The sequence below is a fragment of the Ranitomeya imitator genome, chromosome 2 (genome assembly GCF_032444005.1).
Source record: "Ranitomeya imitator isolate aRanImi1 chromosome 2, aRanImi1.pri, whole genome shotgun sequence".
Classification (NCBI taxonomy): Eukaryota; Metazoa; Chordata; class Amphibia; order Anura; family Dendrobatidae; genus Ranitomeya; species Ranitomeya imitator.
In genome coordinates, this window is record NC_091283.1 from 24362625 (window position 1) to 24380705 (window position 18081).

At 49.0% G+C, this 18081-nt stretch overlaps 1 protein-coding gene across 3 annotated transcripts in view; it reads right to left on the reverse strand.

Moving 5' to 3' along the window:
* EXOC3L2 (exocyst complex component 3 like 2) overlaps nucleotides 1-18081 on the reverse strand; it is a 66991-nt gene that overhangs the window by 23388 nt on the left and 25522 nt on the right. The window contains exon 1 of one of the 3 annotated variants that reach the window (XM_069746185.1): nucleotides 520-596. The exons of the other annotated variants lie outside the window; for them this stretch is intronic. The gene's annotated coding sequence lies outside the window, so the exon portion shown is untranslated. Of the gene's footprint in view, nucleotides 1-519; nucleotides 597-18081 lie in introns of those variants that run through there. 3 annotated transcript variants of the gene reach the window in all.

Genomic DNA, 18081 nt, shown 5'->3' on the forward strand with positions numbered 1-18081 from the left:
TTTATAACCTGTTGTGTGCGTTATATTACACTTTGTATCATACCATTCTCTCTGGCCATATATCCTGCATTTTACCATTTTATACCCTGTATTAGACTTTGCAGTTTACTATTCTATATTTTACCATTGCTATTTTATTTTGCCGTATTCTCAGAATTTTAGGGTCCTTACACCCTGCAGCGTCATGTATGACTTGTACACACGTAGCTGCCTGTGTGGAGCAGTTTTTGCAGTTTTTAGGTCACCATTTCTGGAGATATTTATTGCTATGAGCTGCAGGTTATTTTCTATGCTCCCTTGTACTTGTGTGATGTTATGTCTCATGGCCTCTATTGTCATGTCTGTACAGCGCCTTCCCCACCTCGTCCTACAAGACAACACAAAGGTCTGGAGAACTATGAGGCCGAAACGCGTCACTGATGAAGCCAAGCCCGTCCGGCATCACACACGGAAGATGTCGGCAGAGCTGTCTGCAGACCCGTGTGTGCACCACCACAGCATACATGGACGCTCACTCACCCAGCTGACACCAGCCCGCCGACGTCCTGAGCTGATCCTACTGCATCTCTCCGCTGTTCCTGCGTGTGTTCAAGTGTGTGGGATATAAATGGAGACAGGAAATCTCCCTTCCCATCCCATCCCATTCCTGTCACCTCTTTCCCCTCCCAATCTACAGGAAACCTTGGCCAGTCTCAAGGAAATGCCAAGGTCTCTTGACCTGGTGGCCGCCATCTTTAAATACAACGTGGAGGAAATGAGAGGAATTTCAAGCCATGAAAAACACATTTAGAAATGAAAACACAGAAAGTGATTGTTTTCCGTTCCCGACCAGAGTTCTGTGTACATCGGGCCCTCGGCCTCATACGTCTTATCTTACGTGTGCATCCTGGTGCCATCTGACCATGGTTTATTAGGGTCACTATGTGCCTGTCACCTCGGTGTCCTACAGGATGAGGAGAACGTGGGGATCAAGGTCTGATGAAGAGGGAACTGTATGGCCGCCTGACCCCATCTACATCTACAGACAGTGATATGGAGAAAGTATGTGCCCCCCACGTCTACCTCCGGGGGCTCCTCTGTCCTCATCTACATCCATAGACATTAATATGGAGAAAGTATGTGCCCCCCACGTCTACCTCCGGGGGCTTCTCTGTCCTCATCTACAACCATAGACATTAATATGGAGAAAGTATGTGGCCCCCACATCCACCTCCGGGGGCTTCTCTGTCCTCATCTACATCCATAGACATTAATATGGAGAAAGTATGTGCCCCCCACATCCACCTCCGGGGGCTTCTCTGTCCTCATCTACATCCATTGACATTAATATGGAGGAAAGTATGTGCCCCCCACATCCACCTCCGGGGGCTTCTCTGTCCTCATCTACATCCATAGACATTAATATGGAGAAAGTATGTGCCCCCCACGTCTACCTCCGGGGGCTTCTCTGTCCTCATCTACAACCATAGACATTAATATGGAGAAAGTATGTGCCCCCCACATCCACCTCCGGGGGCTTCTCTGTCCTCATCTACATCCATAGACATTAATATGGAGAAATTATGTGCCCCCCACATCCACCTCCGGGGGCTTCTCTGTCCTCATCTACATCCATAGACATTAATATGGAGAAAGTATGTGCCCCCCACATCCACCTCCGGGGGCTTCTCTGTCGTCATCTACATCCATAGACATTAATATGGAGAAAGTATGTGCCCCCCACATCCACCTCCGGGGGCTTCTCTGTCCTCATCTACATCCATTGACATTAATATGGAGGAAAGTATGTGCCCCCCACATCCACCTCCGGGGGCTTCTCTGTCCTCATCTACATCCATAGACATTAATATGGAGAAAGTATGTGCCCCCCACATCCACCTCCGGGGGCTTCTCTGTCCTCATCTATAGACATTAATATGGAGAAAAGTATGTGCCCCCCACATCCACCTCTGGGGGCTTCTCTGTCCTCATCTACATCCATAGACATTAATATGGAGAAAAGTATGTGCCCCCCACATCCACCTCCGGGGGCTTCTCTGCCCTCATCTACATCCATAGACATTAATATGGAGACAGTATGTGCCCCCCACATCCACCTCCGGGGGCTTCTCTGTCCTCATCTACATCTATAGACATTATTATGGAGAAAAGTATATGCCCCCCTCATCCACCTCCGGGGGCTTCTCTGTCCTCATCTATAGACATTAATATGGAGAAAAGTATGTGCCCCCCACATCCACCTCTGGGGGCTTCTCTGTCCTCATCTACATCCATAGACATTAATATGGAGAAAAGTATGTGCCCCCCACATCCACCTCCGGGGGCTTCTCTGCCCTCATCTACATCCATAGACATTAATATGGAGACAGTATGTGCCCCCCACATCCACCTCCGGGGGCTTCTCTGTCCTCATCTACATCCATAGACATTAATATGGAGAAAGTATGTGCCCCCCACATCCTCCTCCGGGGGCTTCTCTGTCCTCATCTACATCCATAGACATTAATATGGAGAAAGTATGTGCCCCCCACATCCACCTCCGGGGGCTTCTCTGTCCTCATCTACATCCATAGACATTAATATGGAGACAGTATGTGCCCCCCACATCCACCTCTGGGGGCTTCTCTGTCCTCATCTACATCTATAGACATTATTATGGAGAAAAGTATGTGCCCCCCTCATCCACCTCCGGGGGCTTCTCTGTCCTCATCTATAGACAATAATACAGAGAAAAGTATGTGCCCCCCACATCCACCTCTGGGGGCTTCTCTGTCCTCATTTACATCCATAGACATTAATATGGAGAAAAGTATGTGCCCCCCACATCCACCTCCGGGGGCTTCTCCGTCCTCATCTACATCCATAGACATTATTATGGAGAAAAGTATGTGCCCCCCACATCCTCCTCCGGGGGCTTCTCTGTCCTCATCTACATCCATAGACATTAATATGGAGACAGTATGTGCCCCCCACGTCTACCTCCGGGGGCTTCTCTGTCCTCATCTACATCCATAGACATTAATATGGAGAAAAGTATGTGCCCCCCACATCCACCTCTGGGGGCTTCTCTGTCCTCATCTACATCTATAGACATTAATATGGAGAAAAGTATGTGCCCCCACATCCACCTCCGGGGGCTTCTCTGTCCTCATCTACATCCATAGACATTAATATGGAGAAAAGTATGTGCCCCCCACATCCACCTCCAGGGGCTTCTCTGTCCTCATCCATAGACATTATTATGGAGAAAACTATATGCCCCCCTCATCCACCTCCGGGGGCTTCTCTGTCCTCATCTATAGACATTAATATGGAGAAAAGTATGTGCCCCCCCACATCCACCTCTGGGGGCTTCTCTGTCCTCATCTACATCCATAGACATTAATATTGAGGAAAGTATGTGCCCCCCACATCCTCCTCCGGGGGCTTCTCTGTCCTCATCTACATCCATAGACATTAATATTGAGGAAAGTATGTGCCCCCCACATCCACCTCTGGGGGCTTCTCTGTCCTCATCCATAGACATTATTATGGAGAAAACTATATGCCCCCCTCATCCACCTCCGGGGGCTTCTCTGTCCTCATCTACATCTATAGACATTATTATGGAGAAAACTATATGCCCCCCTCATCCACCTCCGGGGGCTTCTCTGTCCTCATCTATAGACATTAATATGGAGAAAAGTATGTGCCCCCCACATCCACCTCCGGGGGCTTCACTGTCCTCATCTACATCCATAGACATTAATATGGAGAAAAGTATGTGCCCCCCACATCCTCCTCCGGGGGCTTCTCTGTCCTCATCTACATCCATAGACATTAATATGGAGAAAAGTATGTGCCCCCCACATCCACCTCTGGGGGCTTCTCTGTCCTCATCTACATCTATAGACATTAATATGGAGAAAAGTATGTGCCCCCACATCCACCTCCGGGGGCTTCTCTGTCCTCATCTACATCCATAGACATTAATATGGAGAAAAGTATGTGCCCCCCACATCCACCTCCAGGGGCTTCTCTGTCCTCATCCATAGACATTATTATGGAGAAAACTATATGCCCCCCTCATCCACCTCCGGGGGCTTCTCTGTCCTCATCTATAGACATTAATATGGAGAAAAGTATGTGCCCCCCCACATCCACCTCTGGGGGCTTCTCTGTCCTCATCTACATCCATAGACATTAATATTGAGGAAAGTATGTGCCCCCCACATCCTCCTCCGGGGGCTTCTCTGTCCTCATCTACATCCATAGACATTAATATTGAGGAAAGTATGTGCCCCCCACATCCACCTCTGGGGGCTTCTCTGTCCTCATCCATAGACATTATTATGGAGAAAACTATATGCCCCCCTCATCCACCTCCGGGGGCTTCTCTGTCCTCATCTACATCTATAGACATTATTATGGAGAAAACTATATGCCCCCCTCATCCACCTCCGGGGGCTTCTCTGTCCTCATCTATAGACATTAATATGGAGAAAAGTATGTGCCCCCCACATCCACCTCCGGGGGCTTCACTGTCCTCATCTACATCCATAGACATTAATATGGAGAAAAGTATGTGCCCCCCACATCCTCCTCCGGGGGCTTCTCTGTCCTCATCTACATCCATAGACCTTAATATGGAGAAAAGTATGTGCCCCCACATCCACCTCCGGGGGCTTCTCTGTCCTCATCTACATCCATAGACATTAATATGGAGAAAGTATGTGCCCCCCACATCCACCTCCGGGGGCTTCTCTGTCCTCATCTACATCCATAGACATTAATATGGAGGAAAGTATGTGCCCCCCACATCCACCTCCGGGGGCTTCTCTGTCCTCATCTACATCCATAGACATTAATATGGAGAAAGTATGTGCCCCCCACATCCACCTCCGGGGGCTTCTCTGTCCTCATCTACATCCATAGACATTAATATAGAGAAAGTATGTGCCCCCCACATCCAACTCCGGGGGCTTCTCTGTCCTCATCTACATCCATAGACATTAATATGGAGGAAAGTATGTGCCCCCCACATCCACCTCCGGGGGCTTCTCTGTCCTCATCTACATCCATAGACATTAATATGGAGACAGTATGTGCCCCCACATCCTCCTCCGGGGGCTTCTCTGTCCTCATCTACATCCATAGACATTAATATGGAGAAAAGTATGTGCCCCCCACATCAACTTCCGGGGGCTTCTCTGTCCTCATCTACATCCATAGACATTAATATGGAGAAAAGTATGTGCCCCCCACATCAACCTCCGGGGGCTTCTCTGTCCTCATCTACATCCATAGACATTAATATGGAGAAAATTATGTGCCCCCCACATCCACCTCCGGGGGCTTCTCTGTCCTCATCTACATCCATAGACATTAATATGGAGACAGTATGTGCCCCCCACATCCTCCTCCGGGGGCTTCTCTGTCCTCATCTACATCCATAGACATTAATATGGAGGAAAGTATGTACCCCCACATCAACCTCCGGGGGCTTCTCTGTCCTCATCTACATCCATAGACATTAATATGGAGAAAAGTATGTGCCCCCCACATCCACCTCCGGGGGCTTCTCTGTCCTGATCTACATCCATAGACATTAATATGGAGAAAAGTATGTGCCCCCCACATCCTCCTCCGGGGGCTTCTCTGTCCTCATCTACATCCATAGACATTAATATGGAGGAAAGTATGTACCCCCACATCAACCTCCGGGGGCTTCTCTGTCCTCATCTACATCCATAGACATTAATATGGAGAAAATTATGTGCCCCCACATCCACCTCCAGGGGCTTCTCTGTCCTCATCTACATCCATAGACATTAATATGGAGAAAAGTATGTGCCCCCCACATCCACCTCCGGGGGCTTCTCTGTCCTCATCTACATCCATAGACATTAATATGGAGAAAGTATGTGCCCCCCACATCAACTTCCGGGGGCTTCTCTGTCCTCATCTACATCCATAGACATTAATATGGAGAAAAGTATGTGCCCCCCACATCAACCTCCGGGGGCTTCTCTGTTCTCATCTACATCCATAGACATTAATATGGAGAAAATTATGTGCCCCCACATCCACCTCCAGGGGCTTCTCTGTCCTCATCTACATCCATAGACATTAATATGGAGACAGTATGTGCCCCCCACATCCACCTCCGGGGGCTTCTCTGTCCTCATCTACATCCATAGACATTAATATGGAGAAAAGTATGTGCCCCCCACATCCACCTCCGGGGGCTTCTCTGTCCTCATCTACATCCATAGACATTAATATGGAGAAAATTATGTGCCCCCACATCCACCTCCAGGGGCTTCTCTGTCCTCATCTACATCCATAGACATTACTATGGAGAAAAGTATGTGCCCCCCACATCCACCTCCGGGGGCTTCTCTGTCCTCATCTACATCCATAGACATTAATATGGAGAAAGTATGTGCCCCCCACATCCACCTCCGGGGGCTTCTCTGTCCTCATCTACATCCATAGACATTAATATTGAGAAAGTATGTGCCCCCCACATCCTCCTCTGGGGGCTTCTCTGTCCTCATCTACATCCATAGACATTAATATGGAGAAAAGTATGTGCCCCCCACATCCACCTCCGGGGGCTTCTCTGTCCTCATCTACATCCATAGACATTAATATGGAGAAAGTATGTGCCCCCCACATCCACCTCCGGGGGCTTCTCTGTCCTCATCTACATCCATAGACATTAATATGGAGGAAAGTATGTGCCCCCCACATCCACCTCCGGGGGCTTCTCTGTCCTCATCTACATCCATAGACATTAATATGGAGGAAAGTATGTGCCCCCCACATCCACCTCCGGGGGCTTCTCTGTCCTCATCTACATCCATAGACATTAATATGGAGACAGTATGTGCCCCCACATCCTCCTCCTGGGGCTTCTCTGTCCTCATCTACATCCATAGACATTAATATGGAGAAAAGTATGTGCCCCCCACATCAACTTCCGGGGGCTTCTCTGTCCTCATCTACATCCATAGACATTAATATGGAGAAAAGTATGTGCCCCCCACATCAACCTCCGGGGGCTTCTCTGTCCTCATCTACATCCATAGACATTAATATGGAGAAAATTATGTGCCCCCCACATCCACCTCCGGGGGCTTCTCTGTCCTCATCTACATCCATAGACATTAATATGGAGACAGTATGTGCCCCCCACATCCTCCTCCGGGGGCTTCTCTGTCCTCATCTACATCCATAGACATTAATATGGAGGAAAGTATGTGCCCCCCACATCCACCTCCGGGGGCTTCTCTGTCCTCATCTACATTCATAGACATTAATATGGAGAAAATTATGTGCCCCCCACATCCTCCTCCGGGGGCTTCTCTGTCCTCATCTACATCCATAGACATTAATATGGAGGAAATTATGTGCCCCCACATCCACCTCCAGGGGCTTCTCTGTCCTCATCTACATCCATAGACATTAATATGGAGAAAAGTATGTGCCCCCCACATCCACCTCCGGGGGCTTCTCTGTCCTCATCTACATCCATAGACATTAATATGGAGAAAGTATGTGCCCCCCACATCAACTTCCGGGGGCTTCTCTGTCCTCATCTACATCCATAGACATTAATATGGAGAAAATTATGTGCCCCCCACATCCTCCTCCGGGGGCTTCTCTGTCCTCATCTACATCCATAGACATTAATATGGAGAAAGTATGTGCCCCCACATCCACCTCCAGGGGCTTCTCTGTCCTCATCTACATCCATAGACATTAATATGGAGACAGTATGTGCCCCCCACATCCACCTCTGGGGGCTTCTCTGTCCTCATCTACATCCATAGACATTAATATGGAGAAAAGTATGTGCCCCCCACATCAACCTCCGGGGGCTTCTCTGTCCTCATCTACATCCATAGACATTAATATGGAGAAAATTATGTGCCCCCCACATCCTCCTCCGGGGGCTTCTCTGTCCTCATCTACATCCATAGACATTACTATGGAGAAAAGTATGTGCCCCCCACATCCACCTCCGGGGGCTTCTCTGTCCTCATCTACATCCATAGACATTAATATGGAGAAAGTATGTGCCCCCCACATCCACCTCCGGGGGCTTCTCTGTCCTCATCTACATCCATAGACATTAATATGGAGAAAAGTATGTGCCCCCCACATCCACCTCCGGGGGCTTCTCTGTCCTCATCTACATCCATAGACATTAATATGGAGAAAGTATGTGCCCCCCACATCCACCTCCGGGGGCTTCTCTGTCCTCATCTACATCCATAGACATTAATATGGAGGAAAGTATGTGCCCCCCCACATCCTCCTCCGGGGGCTTCTCTGTCCTCATCTACATCCATAGACATTAATATGGAGGAAAGTATGTGCCCCCCACATCCACCTCCGGGGGCTTCTCTGTCCTCATCTACATCCATAGACATTAATATGGAGACAGTATGTGCCCCCCACATCCACCTCCGGGGGCTTCTCTGTCCTCATCTACATCCATAGACATTAATATGGAGAAAAGTATGTGCCCCCCACATCAACCTCCGGGGGCTTCTCTGTCCTCATCTACATCCATAGACATTAATATGGAGAAAATTATGTGCCCCCACATCCACCTCCGGGGGCTTCTCTGTCCTCATCTACATCCATAGACATTAATATTGAGAAAGTATGTGCCCCCCACATCCTCCTCCGGGGGCTTCTCTGTCCTCATCTACATCCATAGACATTAATATGGAGAAAAGTATGTGCCCCCCACATCCACCTCCGGGGGCTTCTCTGTCCTCTTCTACATCCATAGACATTAATATGGAGAAAGTATGTGCCCCCCACATCCACCTCCGGGGGCTTCTCTGTCCTCATCTACATCCATAGACATTAATATGGAGAAAAGTATGTTCCCCCCCCATCCAATTGTCCACAATATCTTGTGCTGAAGAATAAGATTTCCATCACTGGAGCTGAGGGTCCGATGTCGCCCCCCGATAACAGCCCATAGCATTATCCTCTTCCACCATCTGTACAGGGGGCACAATGCAGTCAGGGGGTAACGTTCTCCTGGAATCATCAAACCCAGACTTCTTCATCAGACACAGATAGAGAAGTGTGATCCGTCACTGCCCAGAACACATTTCCTCTAAAGTCCAGTGGTGGCGGTCCAGCACCCCAGGTGACTGGTTGCAGCAGTGATGTTGCTTTCCTTTCGGGGCGGTTAATATCATGCTCTGAGGCAATGGCGTTCTCTTCACCAGGTAAGGCACACACACACAACTTATTCCAAATTCAGGCCAGGAGGGGGAGCTCAGGACCCGGATTCAGGGGAGCTTCCCTAAGCTATATGTATCCTAACTCGGAGGAGGAGCCAGTCAGTCTAAGGGTACCGTCACACAGTGGCACTTTGATCGCTAGGACGGCACGATCCGTGGCGTTCCAGCGATATCCTTACGATCTCGCTGTGTCTGACACGCTCCTGCGATCAGGGACCCCGCTGAGAATCGTACTTCGCAGCAGATCGTTTGAAACTTTCTTTCGTCGCTGGATCTCCCGCTGACATCGCTGAATCGGCATGTGTGACGCCGATTCAGCGATGTCTTCACTGGTAACCAGGGTAAACATCGGGTTACTAAGCGCAGGGCCGCGCTTAGTAACCCGATGTTTACCCTGGTTACCAGCGTAAACGTAAGAAAAAACAAACACTACATACTTACCTTCCTTGTCTGTCCTCCGGCGCTGTGCTTTCCTCTGCACTGGCTGTGAGCGCCGGCCAGCCGGAAAGCACAGCGGTGACGTCACCGCTCTGCTTTACGGCTGACCGGCGCTGACAGTGCAGAGGAAAGCACAGCGCCGGAGGACAGACACGGAAGGTAAGTATGTAGTGTTTGTTTTTTTTACGTTTACGCTGGTAACCAGGGTAAACATCGGGTTACTAAGCGCGGCCCTGGGGACTTCGGGATCGTTGGTCGCTGGAGAGCTGTCTGTGTGACAGCTCTCCAGCGACCACACAGCGATGCTGCAGCGTCGTTGTCGTATCGCTGCAGCGTCGTTTCAGTGTGACGGTACCCTTAGTTAGTTTCCAGGAGGGAGAGATAGAAGAAGGAAGTCTGGAACTGAGAGCAGACAGAGAGGCCTGGCAGCCACGAGTGAGCTGCAGCCTCTGGAAAGAGAGAACCTGAAGGGTTGTTGTATGTGGTGGAGCTACAGAGGAAATGAGCAGAGGAGAGAGAAAGGGCTCAGAGGGGAACAGCGGAAGGACACCCTCAGAGCCAGAGGGCAGTGCGAGTGCCGGATAACGGAAGCCCGAGGCCTTAGTGGAACTGTACGACACTTGGCAGAACCGAAGGGCTCAGAGCTTTATGTGATTGGCCCACACCACACCTGTGACGCAGCACCACATAAGGAGCCCGGGGCATGATAGAGTCCCTGTAAAACGGCTCAAGTTGCCCGTCATGCAGGTACCTGTCTCAGGACAGGGGGATTAGAGGACTCTGCAGAAGGCTTCAGGCAGCAGGGACCTCATATAACAGCGCAAGGAGGAAAGGCTCACGGGCCTCAACTGGGAAGGAGATTCTCCCATTGCCTCTGAGCCGGCCGGACCACCACCACCCGTGCCTGGTATCCTGGACTGTGGCCTGCTAACAACAGTAAACCAGGTAAAGACTTTATACCTTGTGTCCTCTATTCATTCCTTGGCATATAATGCAGCGCCCCAGAGTCCTGGTCGTTGCAGTAATGTCGTTCTTCCACCAGGGGGAGTGCTGTTACGTCTGAGGGCAATAAAGGAGATCACCTTACCAGGTATCACTAACCACACAACACACTTCACACTCCAGGCCACCAGGGGGAGCCATGCTTCTGTCTATTAGGGCACTCCTCACAATTAGGTAAAACTGGTAGTCTGGACAGAAAGTTAGGCAGAACAAGGCAGATGCAGACTGAAGCTGGCTGGAGTGAGAGGGAGCCAGATGCAGACTGAGGTCTGCGGAGAACGAGGGTTCATGGAGCTGCGCCTGCCCCACGTGCGGCAGCATCCTAAGAAAGAGACATCTGAAGGGAATTGTCTTGTAGTGAGTGAGAAATGAAGTCATAGCAAAGGAGAGGAATATCAGAGGGAGACCAGCCAGGAGCAGGCTGCTTCCTTCTGAGGCGCAGAAGCCGGTAGCCAGAACACCAAGGGAGTAAGGATCTCTATGCTTTACTTCAGAGACTGGCAGGACAGTTAATTCCACGTTGGCTGCCTGACCTCATACCCAGGAGGCACGGTGGCAACTTGTGGGGGCTGGGGCGTCGTAGGGTCCCTGTAAAAAGCCTCAGGCCATCAGTCATACGGTTTTGTCCTATCCATCAGGGGGACAGAGAGAAAGAGACATTACATCTACGATAGTTGTGAGGACCTCACCGAGAAGCTCAGCAGGGAGGAACTACAACACTCAGGCGCTAGAGGAAGGCTACTGATTTCCACCTGGATAAGGGGGACTCCGGAATTGCCTTCAGACCGGCCGGACTCTGCCTGCCCTGTGGTCTGTGCTCTGGACTGTGGACACTGAAGCCTTCAGTAAAGGTAAAGAGACTGCAACCTTGTGTCCTCATTATTCACTGCACCATTCATCATTTACACTCTGGGAAGCCCTGGGGACATACTTCACCTGTGGGAAGGTATACCATCTAGCTGCCATAACATCACCCCAGCGGACCCCTAAGCAGCGTCGGTCACCCTGACCGAATACCACAGGTGGCGTCACGAACACTATCCCTTTAAAGACCTTTCCCCAATTTACAACGGACGTCCCCTAGGGCCACAAACCGGGTCAGCCACCGTGACATCCCTGACAAGAACCCAAGGGCCCGGCTCCGAGTACCCCATTCCCCTACATCGGGGGGCGATCCAATAACATCTCTGCCACACACCTTGGGAGCCCTGGGGACCCCGCTTCACCTGTGGGAAGCGTCACCATCACTGGTGCATCAACATCACCCCAGAGGACCCCTCTAAAGCAGCGTCGGTCCCCCTATTGACCGAACACCACAAGTGGCGTCACGACAATAGACTTTCACCATATCCCTTAAAAGACCTTTCCCCTTTCAAATGGGCGCCCAGGGCCACGGACCGGGTCGCAGCCACCGTGACATCCCCTTTGAGAGCGACCGGACCGGTACCGAGTACCCCCCGGCCCTTGTGGGCGCTCCAGCAGCTTTACACCACTCCATCAAACGCTCGGCATTGTGCTTGTTGATGTACAACTGCATGCAGTTGCTCGGCCAAGAAGCTCCTGGCGGAGGGCGCAGTGTTTGTGCTTATACCAGAAGTGGTGTGGACTCTGCACTTTTGGGGTTAGCAGAGTGGTGGAGACTTTTATGCCTTCTGCTCCTCAGCACTCGGCCCCCCACTCTGCAATGTTATGGGGTCTACACTTTGTGGCTGAGTTGCTGCACTTTCTTCCACTTCTCAATAATATATAATAATAATCTTTATTTTTATATAGCGCTAACATATTCCGCAGCGCTTTACAGTTTTGCACAGATTATCATCACTGTCCCCGTTGGGGCTCACAATCTATAATCCCTATCAGTATGTCTTTGGAATGTGGGAGGAAACCAGAGAACCCGGAGGAAACCCATGCAAACACGGGGAGAACATACAAACTCCTTGCAGATGTTGTCCAAGGTGGGATTCCAGCGCTGCAAGGCTATAGTGCTATCCACTGAGTCACCGTCACTCACAGCTGGTAGGGGGAAGATTCAGGAGGAAGAAATGTCATGGATGGACTTGTTACCCCAGTGGCTCATATTTCAGGATCGCGCTGGGATCAGTGATCTTTGCACCACCGGCTGATCTGTCACATGTTAGTAATGGCAGACGGTATGTGTTATACACGGGGTTAATGGAGATTATACACTAAGGGGATGGATGTTTTTCTCCATGGAGCAAGGGTCTGGTTACTATAAATGAGGGCAACGGGACTGAAGGAAACAATGGAATTCAGCGATTACAACGTGGTGCCAACATACCCCCTGCTGACAAAGTGACATAAAAGGCTAGACTGCAGTTTGCCAAAATGTACGTGAGTAAGCCAAAATCCTTCTGAGAAAGTGTTTTGTGGACAGATGAGAGCAAGATAGAGCTTTCTGGTAAAGCGCATCATTCTACTGTTTACTGAAAACAGATGAAGCTTACAAAATAGAACACTACCTGCAGTCAGATATGGTGGAGGATCACAGATGATTTGGGGATCTTTAGCTGCCTCTGGCCCTGGGTGCCTATGACTATGTACAAGGCATCATGAAATCTGAAGATCCCCAAAGGATTTTGGGTGGCAATGTAGTGCCCAGTGTCAGAAAGCTGGGTTTGCGTCCTAGGTCATGGGTCTTCCAGCAGAACAATAACCTCAAACATCAAGAAGCCCACAGAAATGGATGGAAATAAAGCGCTGGAGAGTGGCAGCAATGAGTCCGAACCTAAATCCCATTGATCACCTGTGGAGAGATCTTAAAACTGTTGCTGGGAAAAGGCAAAATATGAGACTGGGAGCAGTTTGTAAAGAGCCATCCAAAAATTCCAGCTGAGAAGTGTAAGAAGCTTGTGATGGTTATAGGAAGCGATTGATCGCAGGTATTTATTCCAAAGGCTGAGCAACCAAATATTAAATGGAGGGTGGCAACAATTTTGTCCAGCCATTATTGGGTTTTGTGTGACATTATGTCCAATTTGCTTTTTTTTTCTCTTTTTTTTGTGTTGTTCCAATACACACAAAGGAAATAAACTAAACCTGTGTAATTGTGATTATTTACTGGGAGAAATACTTCATTTTCTGGAACAATTTCAAGGGTGCCAACACTTTCAACCATTACTGTATGTCATGTTCTATGAAGAGAGGCGAATAAGAAACTAGTTGGCATATGACCCCGAATATGCAAATTTCATACTTTCATCAATGGGACGAAAGCGCAAATCGGCTAGCAGAGACGAATCCTAACTATGGCGGCACTGCATGCTTGCTGAAAGGTTGGTGCTCACTTTGATGGGAGGAAAATAATTGATCACTAAGCATTGCTATTGTCTGGTACTGCCTCGCTGCGGAGGTTGGCACCCTAGGAGCAACGCAAGTTGTGGCGCCCCAGCTCTACGTAAACTTTCCCTCGAAATCCCTAAAACCCTACAGGAAATTCACCCATCAGCCACCAATATAGCCTCCATCTTGGCTACAAACTCTGCCACTCCTCTGTTTACCTGGCCTCCTGATGAACCTGTATCCTATGGGGGTGATGTGTTGAGGCCATGTCTTAAGGTACCGTCACATTAAGCGACGCTGCAGCGATATAGACAACGATGCCGATCGCTGCAGCGTCGCTGTTTAGTCATTGTGTGGTCGCTGGAGAGCTGTCACACAGACAGCTCTCCAGCGACCAACGATGCCGAAGTCCCCGGGTAACCAGGGTAAACATCGGGTTACTAAGTGCAGGGCCGCGCTTAGTAACCCGATGTTTACCCTGGTTACCATTGTAAATGTAAAAAAAAACAAACACTACATACTTACATTCCGGTGTCTGTCGCGTCCCCCGGCGCTGTGCTTCTCTGCACTGTGAGCGACGGCCAGCCGGAAAGCAGAGCACAGTGGTGACGTCACCGCTGTACTTTACGGCCAGCCGGCGCTCACAGTCAGTGCAGAGAAGCACAGCGCCGGGGGACAGACACCGGAATATAAGTATGTAGTGTTTTTTTTTTTTACGTTTACGCTGGTAACCAGGGTAAACATCGGGTTACTAAGCGCGGCCCTGCGCTTAGTAACCCGATGTTTACCCTGGTTACCAGGGGACTTCGGGATCGTTGGTCGCTGGAGAGCTGTCTGTGTGACAGCTCTCCAGCGACCACACAGCGACGCTGCAGCGATCGGGATCGTTGTCTAGATCGCTGCAGCGTCGCTAAATGTGACGGTACCTTTAGCCTCGTGAACCAAGACAGGGTTAGGCTACGTTCAGACTAGCGTTGTGCTAGTGAGCGTCGGGTTTGCGTCGGATGACGCAGCGGCGACGCACGCGTCATGCGCCCCTATGTTTAACATGGGGGACGCATGCGTTTTTGCTTGTTGCGTTTTGCGACACATGCGTCTTTTTTGCCGCAAGCGTCGGACCAAGAAAACGCAACAAGTTGCATTTTTCTTGCGTCCGATTTTCGGCAAAAAACTACGCACGCGTCGCAAAACGCAGCGTTTTGCGTTTTGCCGCGTTTTTCGGTGCGTTGTGCGTTGCGTAGCCGACGCAGCGTCGCACAACGCTAGTCTGAACGTAGCCTAAAAGTGTCCACAAGAAGGAAATGAGTGATGAATGGGGTCACGAGTAGTGAAAAGCAAAGACCAAAAATGTCAGCACTATTTTGGGGCTTTTCTACAGTGTTGGTACATTATCTGCTGCATTGTTACGTCATCTGCAGCAGTGTTGCATTATGTGCAGTGTCGGTGCCTTATCTGCAGAGTCAGTGCGTTATCTGCAGTGTTATTTCATTATCTGCAGTGTTGGTGCGTTATCTGCAGTGTTATTTCATTATCTGCAGTGTTGGTGCGTTATCTGCAGTGTTATTTTATTATCTGCAGTGTTGGTGCGTTATGTGCAGTGTTATTTCATTATCTGCAGTGTTGGTGCGTTATCTGTAGTGTTGGTGCGTTATCTGCAGTGTTGGTGCGTTATCTGCGGTGTTATTTCATTATCTGCAGTGTTGGTGCGTTATCTGCAGCGTTATTTCATTATCTGCAGTGTTGGTGCATTATCTGCAGTGTTATTTCATTATCTGCAGTGTTGGTGCGTTATCTGCACTGCTATTTCATTATCTGCAGTGTTGGTGCGTTATCTGCGGTGTTATTTCATTATCTGCAGTGTTGGTGCGTTATCTGCAGCGTTATTTCATTATCTGTAGTGTTGGTGCATTATCTGCAGTGTTATTTCATTATCTGCAGTGTTGGTGCATTATCTGTAGTGTTGGTGCATTATCTGCAGTGTTATTTCATTATCTGCAGTGTTGGTGCATTATCTGCAGTGCTATTTCATTATCTGCAGTGTTGGTGTGTTATCTGTAGTGTTGGTGTGTTATCTGCAGTGTTATTTCATTAGTAGATGGTGGCCCGATTCTAACGCATCGGGTATTCTAGAATATGTATGTAGTTTATTTATGAAGTTTTCAGAATAATGCAATTTATACACAGGATTCGGCCGGCAGGGTGCGACCAATTAGCGAAGCGTGGTTCAAATTCCACGCTAATTCGCGGCTGGACTGCACCTGTCACTGATTGTTTTCGGCCGGCCGGGCATGACCAATCAGTGAAGCCAGGGCCTGCTCCAGGTTTTTGAGGGCCCCGGGCGAAAGAGTCTCAGTGGGCCCCCTCTTTAACAAATACCACGATTCATGATGCACAGATACAGCAGAGAAATACAGCACAGCCAAGTAGCATATAACAGCCCACGTAGCATATAGTACAGCCACGTAGCATATAGCGCAGGCCACGTAGTTTATAGTATAGGCCACGTAGTATATAACACAGCCACGTAGTATATAACACAGCCCACACAGTATATAGCACAGCCACATAGCATATACCACAGCCACGTAGTATATTACACAGCCACGTAGCATATAACACAGCCACATAGTATATAACACAGCCACAAGGTATATAACACAGCCCACGTAGTATATAGCACAGCCACATAGTATATAGCACAGCCCACATAGTATATAACACAGCCCACGTTGTATATAGCACAGCCCACGCAGTGTATAACACAGCCCACGTAGTATATAACACAGCCCACGTAGTGTATAACACAGCCCACGTAGTATATAACACAGCCCACGCAGTGTATAACACAGCCCACGTAGTATATAGCACAGCCCGTGACGCAGTGTATAACAGCCCACGTAGTATATAACACAGACCACGTAGTATATAACACAGCCCACATAGTATATAACACAGCCACATAGTATATAACACAGCCACGTAGTATATTGCCCAGGCATGAATATTGCATAGCTATGTAGTATATAGCACAGTCCACGTAGTATATAACACAGCCACATAGTATATAGCACAGCCCACGCAGTATATAGCACAGCTCATGCAGTATATAACACAGCCACGTAGTATATTGCCCAGCCACGTAATATATTGCACAGCCACGTAGTATAGAGCACAGCCCACGAAGTAAATAGCACAGCTCACGCAGTATATAACACAGCCACGTAGTATATTGCCAAGCCACGTAATATATTGCACAGCCACGTAGTATATAGCGCAGCCCACGTAGTATATAGCACAGCCACGTAGTATATAACACAGCCCACGCAGTGTATAACATAGCCCATGTAGTATATAGCACAGCCCACGTAGTATATAACACAGCCACGTAGTATATAGCACAGCCCACATAGTGTATAGCACAGCCACGTAGTATATACCACAGCCACGTAGTATATTGCCCAGCCGCGTATATTGCAGAGCTACATAGTATATAACACAGCCACATAGTATATAGCACAGCCCACGCAGTATATAGCACAGCTCATGCAGTATATAACACAGCCACGTAGTATATTGCCCAGCCACGTAATATATTGCACAGCCACGTAGTATAGAGCACAGCCCACGAAGTAAATAGCACAGCTCACGCAGTATATAACACAGCCACGTAGTATATTGCCAAGCCACGTAATATATTGCACAGCCACGTAGTATATAGCGCAGCCCACGTAGTATATAGCACAGCCATGTAGTATATAACACAGCCCACGCAGTGTATAACATAGCCCATGTAGTATATAGCACAGCCCACGTAGTATATAACACAGCCACGTAGTATATAGCACAGCCCACATAGTATATAGCACAGCCACGTAGTATATACCACAGCCACGTAGTATATTGCCCAGCCGCGTATATTGCAGAGCTACATAGTATATAGCACAGCCACGTAGTATATAGCACATCCCACGTAGTATATAGCACAGCTCACGCAGTATATAACACAGCCACGTAGTATATTGCCCAGCCACGTAATATATTGCACAGCCACGTAGTATATAGCACAGCCCACGTAGTATATAGCACA